The 13788-nt window shown below is 36.3% G+C and overlaps 1 protein-coding gene across 3 annotated transcripts in view; it reads left to right on the top strand.

Moving 5' to 3' along the window:
* CDYL (chromodomain Y like) overlaps positions 1–13788 on the top strand; it is a 163894-nt gene that overhangs the window by 17966 nt on the left and 132140 nt on the right. The gene's annotated exons all lie outside the window — the stretch shown is intronic.

Here is a 13788-nt window from a genome sequence, read left to right as displayed (position 1 = left end):
TTAGTCACCTGATGTCTTTTGATTGGAGCATTTAATCCATTCACAATGAAAATAATTGTTGTATGTATTTATTGCCATTTATTATTTCTGTTTTTGCTCTTCTTAAAAAAGCTCCCTTAACATTTCTCAAAATACTGGTTTGGTGGTGATGAACTCCTTTAGCTTTTTTGGATTTTTTTCTTTTTTATTTTTTGGCTGTTCCAATTGTGTGTTTTCTACTGCCTTGTCCGGTAAGTTCTTTATCTGTCCTTTGATTCTAAGTGATAGCTTTGCTGCGTAGAGTAATCTAGATTGTAGGTCCTTGCTTTTCATCACTAAATATTTCATGCTAATCCCTTCTGGCCTGCAAAATTTCTGTTGAGAAATCAGCTGACAGTCTCATGGGAGCTCCCTTGTAGGTAACTAACTGCTTTTCTCTTGCTGCTTTTAAGATTCTTTCTTTAAGTTTTGGCATTTTAATTATGTCATATCTTGGTGTAGACAGACCTCTTTGGGTTCATCTCATTTGGGATTCTGCATCTGAGGTTGTATGTCTATATTCTTCACCACATTAGGGAAGTTTTAACTCATTATTTCTTCAACTATGTTTTCAATTCCTTGGGGTCTCTCTTCTCCTTCTGAGACCCCTATGATGCAAATGTTGTATTGCTTGCTGTTGTCGCAGAGGTCCCTTAAGCTATCCTCATTTTTTTGATTTTTTTTTTTTTGGCTTTTCTGATATTGTGTGTTTTCTACTGCCTTGTCTTCCAAATTGCCGATTCAGTCCTCTGTTTGTGACCTACTGTTGGTTATCTGTAATATATTCTTTGTTTTAGTTATTATATTATTTATTTCTGACTGGTTCTTTTTTACATTTTCTATTTCCATTTTTATGTTTTCTTTGTTGAAGTTTTAACTGAGATCATTGAGCATCCTTATAACCAATTTTTGAACTCTGTGTCGGGTAGATTGCTTTTTTCTGTTTTACTACTTTTTCTGAAAATTTGTTCTTTCATTTAAGACATATTCCTTTGACTCCCCATTTTGGCTGCCTCTCTGTGTTTGTTTCTATGTATTAGGTGGAACTGCTATGTTTCCTGGCCTTAGTAGAGTGGCCTTATGTAGTAGGTGTCTTGTGGGGCCCAATGCTAGAGTCTTCCTGGTCACTTAAGCCAGCTGCTCCAGGTGTGTCCCTTGTGTGGGTTGTTTGTGTCTTCCTGTTGTAGTTGGGCTTCGGTTGCAGTTTGCACATCAGTGTGGGGAAGGATTGATCCTTGGGCTGATTGGTTGTGAGGACTGGCTGTGACTATAGTGGAGGAACAGTTGTGCAGGGGCTGACCCTATGGAACAGGATTCGCTTTAGCAGGGCTCTTGTGCTTGCCCAGTCTGCCTTTTGGGTGTGCCATATGTGGAGGTGGTTGGGTGGTGCTCTGGTGTCTGAAGCTGGCTGCTGGGTGTGTTGGTTTGGGGGCCTCATGGGATAGGCTTTGTTTCCGGCCAGGGTCACCTGTTGCCTGCACCCTGCGTGGGACCACTTGGTATGAGCTATAAAGTGATCTGCGGATGGTTGCCACTTGCGCTGGGCTTGGAGAGGTACGTGGGAGAGGTTAAGCTGCAAACTGAAGCTAGCTACCACTAGTGCCAGGTTTGTGGCTGCACAAGAGGTAAGGGGTATGCCGAGGCTAGATGCTGCTTGTTTGAGGTTTGTGAACCTTTGAGAGATTTTAGGAAAGTCTGAAGCATGAGCCAAGACAGGTTGTGTGTATGGAAAAGCCACTAGTAGAGGCTTTATTGGGCCCACGTTGGGTGGGGCGGGGTCTCAGGGAATCACAAGGGTAGGGTAAACAGTGTTAGCCAGGTTGATGGGTATTCATAGGCCTGCCTGTGTCTGCACGCTGGGAATTGAGAAGCTCAGTAGAGGAGCATTGTTTTCTGCCAGCACTTCTGTCTGATAGAGAGCTGCTCCTCCAGCCCTCACCCTGAAACCACTTTATTTCATCCCTATATGTCCCTGGTTCCTTTTGAGCTGCTACCCCAGCACTGGAGCTCAGAGTGACTCTGTCAGTGAGTAAAGTCCACACGTGGCCCTTTAAGAAGAATACCTTGGATTCCAGCTGCCCTCTGATCAGCCACAATATCTGCTGGTTTTCACAGCTTCTCAGAAGTTGTAGGGACTTCTCGTCTTCATACTGGAGCCCCAGTTTGGGGAGCTGAATGTGGGGCTGGGACCCCTTGCTCCTCATGGGGGAATTCCACATCTGTGATAACCCTCCTGATTTTTAACTGCCATGTGTGGGTGGGTGTAGGGCCAACTCGTTTTGCTTCTCTGCTCCTCCTAGTGTCAGTGTGGCTTATTCTGTATATTCTTAGTTATAAGACTTCTGTTCACCTAGACTTCAGACCATTCTCATTCTTGATGATGGTGGTTCTTTACTTGTAATTTTAATGTGGTCGTGAGAAGAGGCAAGGATAATGTTTACCTGTTCCTCCATCTTGACTGGAAGATGACAATTAAGTTTTATTAATTTCGTAGCTGATGAAAAATCTGCTTCTCTTTATATAGGTCACCAGAGTTTCTGGTAGTTTTAAGATTTTTTTCCCTTAATAGTTCTGCATTTTATTACAGTGGGTCTAAGAGTAGATATTGTTTTGATATGAATATGAATAATATGAAGATGTTTGGATCTCAATATATGTTAATGCCTTAAGGAATTGTTGGCTCTATGTTTATAAAGTATTGATCTGTAATTTTCTCTGCTCAATTCATGTCAGAGTTTTGCTGGTCTCATAAAAGTTAAGAAGCATTCTTTCCTTGTATTTTCTGAAAGTGGTTGTGTTACTTTCTGAAATTGATTTTGATTCTTCTATGAATGTTTACTAGAATTTATCAGTGAAGCCATCTGGTACTGAAATTTTTTTGTGTGTCTTTATTAGATATAAAGCTATTCAGACTTTATATTCTAAAACTTTGGTGTTGTGTCTTTAAATGCATTTTACTTTAAAGTATAGACTTTAACAAAAATAATTTTTATTCATATTCTAGTTTTGGTTTAATTTACTTTTTAGTTTCATAAGAGGAAGCTTAGGTCACTGGTTTAAGACTCCTTGTTTTCTAATATGAACATTTAATGCTGTAAATTTCCTTCAAGCCCTATTTTAGTGTATCCTGTGAAGCTCGATATACATTAATTTTTATGTAGGTCAAAAAATTTTCTATTTTCCCTTTTTTTTGACCCATAGTTTGTTTAGAATTAAGTTGTTTAATTTTCAGACATTCGAAGTTTTACTATATGTTTTAGTTTTGATTTATTAATTCCATTGTGAGAGAACATTTTCTGTAAGATTTTAGTCTTTTGGAATCTATTTAGACTTCTTTTATGGCCAGTATATGGTCCCTGTTGGTGAATGTTCCTTGGGCACTTAAAAAGGTTGTATGATTCTTTAGTTGTTGTTGGAGTATTTCACAACTAGCAGCTAAATTAAGGTTGGTATTGTTATTTAGATCTCCTCTATACTTTTCTTTGGTCTAGTTTTATCAATTACTGAGAGGTGTGTTACAATCTCCAACTATAAAAAAAGTGTTTGTTGTTCCTCTTGTCCTTACTTCACATATTTTGATGCTCTGTCACTAGATGCATTATATATGTATATCCTTCTTCTGTTGACCTTTTAAAATCATGAAATTTTTCTTTTTGTCTGTAGCAATACTCCTTGAAATCTACTGTTTTTTACATTAATATAGCTCTTCCAGCCTTGGTATATACTTATTCAGACTTTTAGTTTGTCTTTATATTTAAAGTGATTCTTTTGAAAGTAGAATATAGTTGGCTCTTGGTTTCGAAAAAATTCAATTTGGTAATGCATGAGGTACATTGAGCTTTTGGGAATTTTAAAAAAAACATTAAATTCACTGGGGTAACATTGGTTAACAACAGTATATAAATTTCTAGTGTACAACTTTATCATATAACATCTGTATACTCCATTGTGTGCCACTGCCCACAACCTAGCCTCCTTCTGTCACCATATATTTAATCCTCTTTATTCTTTTTATTGTCCCCCCACCCTGTTCCCCTTCCCCTCTGGTAACCACCATTCTGTTGTATTTTCGAGTTTGTTTTTTTGTTTGGTTGTTCATTTTTTGTTTTTTGTTTTATATACCACATGTGTGAAATCATATGTTTATTGTCCTTTTCCATCTGACTTATTTTCACTTAGCATAATACTCTCAGATTCATCCATATTGTCACAAATGGCAAAGTTCATCTTTTTTATGGCTATTTAGTATTCTGTTGTATATGTATGCCATATATTTTATTTATTGGATACTTAGGTTGTTTTCATGTATTGGTTATTGTAAATAATGTTGCATTGAACATAGGGTTACATATATCTTTACGAATAAGTGTTAAGTTTTCCAGATATATGCCTAGAATAGGGTTTGCTGGGTCATATGGTAGTTCTAGTCTTAATTTTTTACGAACGTTTATACCAGGGGTCCCCAAACCCCGGGCTGCAGACTGGTACTGGTCCGTGGCCTATTAGGAACTGGGCTGCACAGCAGGAGGTGAGTGGCGGGCAGGTGATTGAGCGAAGCTCCATCTGTACTTGCAATTGTTTCCAGCAATAGCATCATGGCCTCAGCTCCACCTGAGATCATCAGGCATTAGAATCTCATAGGAGCACTGGTCCCTGGTGCCAAAAATGTTGAGGACTGTTGCATACTGTTTTCCTTTGTGGTTGTACCAATTTCTCTTCCAACCAGCAGTGTATGAGAATTGCTTTTCTTCACATTCTCTTCAACACTTGTTATTTTATGTCTTATCGGTAATAACCATTCTAACAGGTGTGAGATGGTATCTCAGTGTGGTTTTGATTTAAATTTTCATTATAACTAGTGAAATTTCATTATAACATGTCTGCTGGCCATCTGTATATGTTCCTTGGAAAAGTGTCTATTCAGGTTCTCTGCCCATTTTTTAATTAGCTTCTTTGTTGTTGAGTTTTATGAGTTCTTTGTATATTTTGGATTATTACTCCTTAATTGGAGGTATCATTTTTAAGTATCTTTTCCCGTTCAGTTGTTTTTTTGTTTTGTTGATGGTTTCTTTTGCTGTGCACAAACTTTTTGGCTTGTTGTAGTCCCATTCATTTATTTTTTCTTTTACTTCCCTTGCTTTTGGGGTCACATTCACAAAAACTCCTCTGAGACCAAGGTTCATAAGTTTAGTGTCTATGTTTTCTTCTCTGTGTATTGTTTCAGGTCTTATATTTAAATCTTTAATCTAATTCGAGTTAACTTTTGTGTATGGTGTTAGCAGTCTAGTTTCATTCTTCTGCATGTGGCTTTCTAGTTTTCTCAGCAGCATTTATTGAAGAGGTTTCCTTTCACCATTGTATGTTTTTGGAAAATTAGTTGTCCATATATGTGTGGGTTTCTTTCCGGGCTCTTAATTCTGTTCCATTGGTCTTGGTGTTTTTCTGTGTGTACCATACCGTCTTGGTTATTGTAGCTTTGTAGTATAGTTTGAAGTCAGGGTGTGTAAAACCTATGGCGTTATTTTTTCTCAGGATTGCTTTGGCTGTTACAGGTCTTAAGTAATATGGCCATTTTAACAATGTTAATTCCAATCCATGAACATGGACTATCTCCCATTTCTTTGTGTTTTCTTTGGTTTATTTCAGCAGTGTTTTAATTTTCAGTGTACAGGTCCTTTAATTTCCTTTAAGTTCATTTCTAGATATTTTGTACTTACCGTTGCTATTGTAAATGAGATTGTTCATTTCTTTTTCTGATATCACATTGTTAGTATATAGGGACACAAGGGATTTTTGTGTATTGATTTTGTATCTTTCACCTTTACTGTATTTGTTTATTGTTTCTAATAGTCTTGGTGGGGTCATTAGGGTTTTCTATATATAGATTCATTTCAAATGTTGACAGTTTTAATTCTTTATTCCCATTTTGGGTGCTTTTTGTTTTTTTCTCTTGCCTATTGCTCTGGCTAGGATTTCCAGTACAGTGTTGAATAATACTGGTGAGAGTGGGCATCCTTGTCCCTGATCTTAGAGGAAAAGCTTTTAGTTTTTCACCATTGTGTATGATATTACCTGAGGGTTTGTCATATATGGCCCTTATTATGTTGAGGCTCCTTCTATATCCATCTTATTGAGTGTTTTCATCACAAATGGATGTTGTATCTTACTACATTTTTTTTGCATTTGTTGATATATGATTCGTATCTCATGTTGTTAATGTGGTATATCACATTGCTTGATTTGCATGTGTTGAACCATCCTTGTATCTCTGGAATGAACCCCACTCGATCATGATTTATTATCCTTTTAATGTATTGTATTTGGTTTGGTAGTATATCGTTTGGGATTTTTGCATCTATGTTTTTCAAAGATATTGGCCTGTAATTTTCTTTTTTTGAGTTATCCTTGCCCAGTTTTGCCATCAGGGTAATGTTGGCCTTGTAAAATGAGTTAGCAACTATCCCTTCCTCTTAAAATTTTGAGAGTGTTTGAGAAGGATAGATATTAAATCTTTGAATGTTTGGTAGAAGTCATCAGAGAAGCCATCTGGACCTGGACTTTTGTGTTTTAAGAGGTTTTTGGTTAGTTACAGTTTTCTTACTAGTGATTGGTATATTTAGGTTTTCCAAATCATGATTCAGTCTGGGAAGGTTATATATTTTTAAGAATTTGTCCATTACTTCTAAGTTACTAAATTTTGTGGCATATAGCCTTTCGTAATATTTTTGTATAATCCTTTGTATATTTATGGCATCTCTTGTAACTTCTCTTTCATTTATGATTTGAGTCTTTTTTTTTTTCCTTAGTGGGTCTAGCCAGAGGTCAACTTTCTTTTCAAAGAATCAGCTTTGTTTTATTTTTTATGTTGTATTTTTGTTCTGTTTTATTTATTTCTTCTTTAATTTTTACTATTTTTTTTTCTTCTATTGACTTTGGGCTTCATTTGTTTTTCTAATTCTTTAGAATGTAATGTTAGGTTGTTTATTTGAGCTTTTTCTTGTTTCTTGAAGTAGGCCTGTAATGCTATAAACTATCCTGTTAGATGCTTTTGCTGCATCCCCCAAATTTCGGTGTGTCATATTTTCATGTTATTTTGTCTCTATGCATCTTTCGATCTGTTTTATTTCTTCTTTTATCCAGTAAGTGGCTCAGTTGCACGTTATTTAATCACCGCATATTTGTGGGTTTTCTCAGTTTTCTTATTGTAGTTAATTTTGTTTCATATTGTTGTTGAAAAAATGGTTGGTGTGATTTCGGTCTTCTTAAATTTATTGAGACTAGTTTTTTGCTCCAACATATAGTCTGTCGTTGAGAATCTTTTGTGTGCTCTTGAGAAGAATGTACATTCTGTCATTCTGGGGTGGAAAGTTCTATAAATATCGATTATGTCCATTTGGACTAATATGTCATTTAAGAACATTTCCTTGTTGACTTTCTGTTTGGATGATTTACTCATTATTGTTAATGGAAGGTATTCAGGTCCCCTACTATAATTTATTTTTGTCAGTTTCTTTCTTTAGGTACGTTAGTAATTGGTACTCCCAAGTTGGGTGCATATTTATTAAGTGTTATGTCTTCTTGATGAATTGTCCCCTTTGCCATTATAAAATGTCCACCTTTGTCTCTTGTTATCTTTTTCATCTGGAAATGAATTTTGTCTGATAAAGGTATCTTTGTCTGCTTTTTTCTGGGTGCAGTTTGTTTGGAGTATCATTTTCTTCACATTGTACTTATGTTTTGTCTTTCTAGCTGAGATGAGTCTCCTGAAAATAACATATAGTTAGGTCTTGTTTTTAATCCATCCCACTATTCTGTGCCTTTTGATTGGTGATCTCAGTTCATTTACATGTGGAGTGGTTATTGATACATGAGGACTTATGACAGCCATTTTATCTTTTGTTTTCTGGTGACTGTTTCCATTGTTCCTTTTCCCCTGCGTTTCTGTCTGCTCTTTTAGTTTGGTGGTGTCATATGATTTTTTTTACTCTACTTTTTTTTTTTTTTTACGTTATAGTCAGCTCTAGATTTTGTTTCGTGGTTAACATTAGATTTATATAAAAATTCATACATACAGTTATTCCTTTTCTGTCTGATTGCATCTTCATTCACTTGTACAAGTTTAGTTATTTTCCTCTTCCTCTTTTGTTTTTGTTGTCACAGATTATCGTAAAATTAGCACAGATTTTTATGCTGCACATTTGTTTCCAAATTGCAAAAGTTATAATCTTTTATAAACTGCTTTTTTTGGTAACTTTTATAATTGTTTAGTATGATATTCTGAAAGAGTTATACTGACCTGCATCTGTCTGTTATCTTACTCAGAGTTTTGTGTACTTTTGTCATTTTGTTTCAGGTAGAAGAGCTCCTTTCAGCATTTCTTGTAATGTAGGTCTTGTGGTAATTTTCCACAGCTTCTGTTTGTTTGAGAATGTCTTTGTTTCTCCTTCACATCTAAAGGGCAACTTTGCTGGATATGTTAGTCTTGGTTGGTAGTTTCATTCTTTCAATATTTTGAATATTTCATTCCGCACTCTCCTGGCTTATAACGTTTCTGCTAAACTTTTTGTTGATAATCTAATAGGGTTTCCTTTATAGGTTACTGTCGTTGTCTTTTTTTTTTTTTTTTGTTGGCTGTCTTGAGAATTCTTTTCTTTGCCATTAACTTTGACAGTTTTAATATAATGTGTCTTGGAGAAGGTCTTTTTGCATTGAGATAGTTAGGTGTTCTGTTAGCTTCAATACAAGAGTCTAGCTCTTTCTGTAGATTTGGGAAGTTCTCACTGATTATTTGTTTGAATATGTTCTCTTTTCCTTTCTCCCTCTCTTCTGGTATACTCAGTATTTTTATGTTGTTCTTATAATGGAGTCAGTTCCTGTTAAATTCTTTTATTCCTTTTTTTTTTTTTAACTCAATTGTCTCTCTTCCATCTGAGTCATTTCTAGATTTCCATCATTGAGCATGCCATTCACATCAGGTAGGCTCTGTTTCCAATGCTCTCTGCTGTATTCTTCATCTTATTTATTGAGTTGTTGAGCTCTGGGATTTCTGTTTAGTTCTTTTTTACAGTTTCAGTCTCTTAAAGTACCCATTTTCTTTATTGATTTTATTCCTGAGTTTATTGAACTGCCTTTCTGAATTTTCTTGTATCTTGTTGAGATTTTTCCATAACTGCAATCTTGAATTCTCTGTCATTTAAATCAGGGGTCCCCAATCCCTGGGCCACAAACTGGTATCAGTCAGTGTCCTGTTAGGAACTGGGCCACACAGCAGTTGGTAAGCAGCAGGCAAATGAGTGAAGTTTCATCTGTATTTGCAGCTGCTCCCCAGAGCTAGCGTCACCGCCTCAGCTCCACCTCAGAACATCAGGCATTAGGTTCTCATAGGAGCACCGGTCCCTAATGCCAAAAAGGGTTGGGGACCACCGATTTAAATTGTAGTCTTCTATGTCTGAATTTGGTTTCTGGAGATTTTTCATTTTTTTCTAAGCTACCTCGTTTCCTTGGCTATTCATGGTACTTGATGGATTGTTTCTCTGCCTGGGCATTTGAGGTAGTGAACTCTTCATTTTTAAGTAATATTTTGCTCTTAATAATTTAGATTAGTAGGTAGTCATTTGTTTTCCAGTACATGATGCTATAGTGCAAGTTTTTGTTTTCTCTTACTTGCAGTACTGGCACCTCTGGGATCTTAGTGGGGTGGTGTCACTCAGAAATGTAAAATGCCCATATTCTGTTAGGTAGTGTGTATCCCCTCTGTATTTGAGTCGTCTCAGTCTCAGGGCACCACTCCCATGGTAGGTTATGGTGAGCAATGAGGCTCTGGGCCTGTGAGTTCCTGGCACTGTCTTCATGTAACCACAGCTGTGCTATCCAAGGCTTCTCTGCTGCCTCTGTAGGATTCTTCTTATGCCAGGTTTTGCTGTGATGGGTGGGTGAGGGGGTAGTAAGGGTAGATGGGTTCACACATCTGCAGTTTTGACCCTTGCTAGTTCTGGCAATCACTAGGCCATGACTGCCACTGTGGCTAAACCCAGTGGTTTTTCTTCATCCTCTCACTGGGTTTAGCCACAGTGGGCATCAGCTACTCAGGCTGAAATGTTGATTTTGTCCCTCCTGTCATATTGTCTGCTACATGAGGGTTGCAGCCTGACTCCTCCACTGCTACTGTGTCAGGGCTGTGGCAGGTGCCGTACTGCCCCCCATCTCTGTCATTCCCCTGGTCCTGCCTCCCCTACTTATTCTAATACACCTACCTTTAGATGTCTCATGTGGAGCTCTCAGATGTGTTTGTGTGTTGAGCAGAAGGTCTTTTATTGGATTATGCTTTTCTGACTTGTAACTTTAAAGGAAAAAACAAAGTGGTTTTCTCACTCCACCATGATGGGGGGTTTTTCAGATGTTATATTCTGAGAATTTATTCTTTTGATTAGAATGTTTAGTCTGTTTACATTTAAAGTAATTATTGGTGTGATTGTATTTAGGTTTGTCATTTTGTGCTTTTAGGGAGAGATTTTTATTTGTCTTTATTCCTCCTCTTAGTTTTTGTGTTAGTCAAAAATTCCACGTTTCATTTTAATTTTTTTGTTTTCTAGCTCTTTTGGTAAAACAATTTTTTCAATAGTATATTTCTTTTTCCCTTCTTATCGTTAATATTATTGTCGTATTATTGCATCTGTATACTTTGTTCAGTAGTATATTTCCATTTCCCTCTCATTCTCAGCGTTGTTATGGTTACAGCTGTATGTTTTGTTATTCTATCAATAGTGTTGTAAGTTTTGCGCTAAGCTTTCACTTTTTATACAAACTAAGTTATGTATTAAATATATCCCCATAATTACCATTTCTAGCTTTCTTTATTTCTCTCTCTACATCCAAGTTGCTATCTAGCATAATTTCCATTTGGACTAGAAAGCTTTCTTTAGCATTTCTTGTAGTACACATCTGCCAGTGATAATTTCTTTTTTTAATTTGAAAATGTTATCTCACCTTTCTTTTTAAAGGTTAATTTTGTTGGGTACTAGAATTCTTGGTTGACAGGTTTTTGTTTCCCTCCCTCTTCAGCAGTTTCAGTATGTGGTCCTCATGTCTTCAGACTTTCATAGTTTCTAATAAGAAATCAGTGTATGTTCTTATCGTTATTGTTATTATTTTCTTGTATATAACATGTCATTTTGGAGGAGTATACTTTAAGATTTTTTTATCTTTGGTTTATAGCAGTAGGACTAAGATATATCTTAGTAGTTTTATTTGTGTTTATTTTGCATGAAGTATGTTAAGCTTTGGAGGCATTTTTTCAGTTACTATGTCTTTAGAAATTTTTTCTCCTATCCTGGGATTCCAGTTAATGTGCTACTTCCTGTCAAACATGTCTTTGTAGTCTACTCATTTTTTGTCCATCTCTTTTTTCTATATTCAAGTTCATTACAGATGGAGAAGAAAGCATCAATCTGTTGTTTAGCCAGTCTAGTGTGTTCATTTTAGTAAATGTTTTGTTAACTTTTTTGTTGACATTGCCTTATCTGTTTACTCATTGATACCATGTTTTTCTTCAGTTTCTTGAGAATTTTTTCAAATTCTTTGTAATATTTATGGTAGTTATTGTGAAGTCTGTTACATCCAATGTTCTTATGACTCCAAGCTGACTTGGAGTCAGTTTCTATTGACTGTGTTTTTACCTGCATATAGAGGTCCTGCTTTACTTTTGGCTTGTCTAATTGAAAATAGAACATGTTGTGACTAAACTCTTTTGTGTTCTTTTGATGATTATTGGGTTTTTATTGTAGCAAATTAAATTACTTAGAGTCAAACTGTTAACTTTGTTTTCCTTGTGATAGGCAGCTGCTTATATCTCTATTCTTACGTCTTTCTATTGCTGTTTTTTTTACTCTGGCACCCTGTAGGTCTCCTCTGTGCCTGTAAGAATTGGAAGTTGTCTAAGCGTCTGGCTAGAGATGGATTTACTCTATGGTTTTCTTTCTTCTGAGGATTTCATTTGGTTATATCTGCTCTGCTAGCTTTGGACTCTCTCTGATGTTTCAAGTGTTCTGCAACCCAAGCTGAGCACAGTTGTGAAAGAACATCAAATTCACAGACTTGGCTCCATGTTGCTTTTTCAAAAGATTTCTTTCAGGTCACTGATTTTTTCCCATGCTCGTGGTTTTCTCTGAGCATAAGTAGTTCAGCTGTCAGCCAGGGCCTTCAGCATTTTGTGCTGTGAATTTGTTACTCTTACAGTTTTTGTACTGTCAGAAAGCTCTGAGTTTCTAGTTTCCCAACTCTGAACTCTGATACTTGGCACCTTTAGCTGGTAAGGCTCTGGTTTGTCCTGCCACCGTTTTTCTAGCCATAATTCTTGCCCCTTAGGGTTGTAGTTTTTGAGATTTATCCCTTTCTGTGGCTTTTGTAAACACTTGTATTTAGGTCGTTTTTGTTGTTGTTTTGTTTTCAATTTTCATAAATGTTACCTCGGTATTCATGTGTCCTCTTCACCCTTCCTGCCATTGCAGAGGATTGACTCTTAGTTTGTTTTGAAATATTAGAATATAATTATTTTGTTTCATGAACATGTCTGTCTTTTGTGTTTTCATTGCTTATAGAGTTATTATATTATCATTCTTTTTCTCTTGTTAACTTTTATTTCAAATTAGTGTTTCAGCACTAATGAAGGAGGGAGATGGGTCAGGAGAGTTTTTTAAAGTCACTTGGAAATACATCCTGGTATTTTCTCCAAAGTTAACAGTTTGACTCCAAGTAATTTAATTTAAATTACTCCAAGTAATTTAGTTTTTTAAAAAGTCATTTGGAAATACATCCTGGTATTTTCCGAGATTTGGTTCTGTCCTGTCACTTTCATTTGGACCTCCTCTTTTCCATTGCTCCTCTTCTTACTGTCCTGCTCAATTCGTATTCTATTTCCAGCAGTTTTCCTTAGTAGAAGGCAGCTTTAGCTGGTTGGTTTCAAGAGCTCTTAAGGTCTAGGCAGGCCCTTAAGACCTTACTGTGGATTCCTTGTGTTCACCTATGAATTGAGTATGCAAAAGTTCCTTCTAGTTCTGGCTGCTGTTCTCACATTGACTCATTTTTCCAGTTTCTCAGTGACTACTTGTTCATAGTGTTGGAGTTCTAGTTCCATCCATCAAACTCCCTGTTGCTTCCTCCTGCACAGGTCCTGGTATATTTGAGTCTTGTAGTTTTGGGTGATTTGTCCCTTCTCAGTGGTCTTGATGGTCCTTGTTTCTTTTAGCTATTACCTGAAAATTTTAGTTTTTTATTAGGGGATTGGAAAGATTGAAAATCTCCTGGTGTCCTCATTCTTCCATAGGTCCTCTTGTCTTGAGATGAAGCAGAACTCTAGACTGCTTTGAAGGCAGGAATGTGGGTAAGGATTCTTTTCCCATTCTCTCATCAACTTCCTCCTATAAACAAAATTGGTGAAGATAGATGTGGTTCCTTATTCTCTTCTCTAGTTACCCTTTTACTCGAGAGTGTATTCTGGGATTTTGCCTGTATCTGTTGGTCTCTGATCTCACCTCACACAGGCTTTCTCTCCTGACCTCTAGATCACTAGGCATCAGTAGGTACCTTTGGGATATTATCTGGCTTCAGATTTTGCCTACCTCGATTTTTGGATTTTCATCTTTATATTCTTAAAGATTTCCCTTCTTGCCAGCTTGTGAATGATGTATTTTAAAAAGTATTTAAACAATATTTGAACCTATCTTTGTGCGTATTTATTGTACTAGAAGTACTAATGCATTTTGTCCATCATAT

The sequence above is a fragment of the Pteropus medius genome, unplaced genomic scaffold (assembly GCF_902729225.1).
Source record: "Pteropus medius unplaced genomic scaffold, Ma_sr-lr_union100, whole genome shotgun sequence".
NCBI classification, from domain to species: domain Eukaryota; kingdom Metazoa; phylum Chordata; class Mammalia; order Chiroptera; family Pteropodidae; genus Pteropus; species Pteropus medius.
Note: the sequence above shows the minus strand (reverse complement) of the source record. Positions and strands in the feature narration are given on the sequence as shown.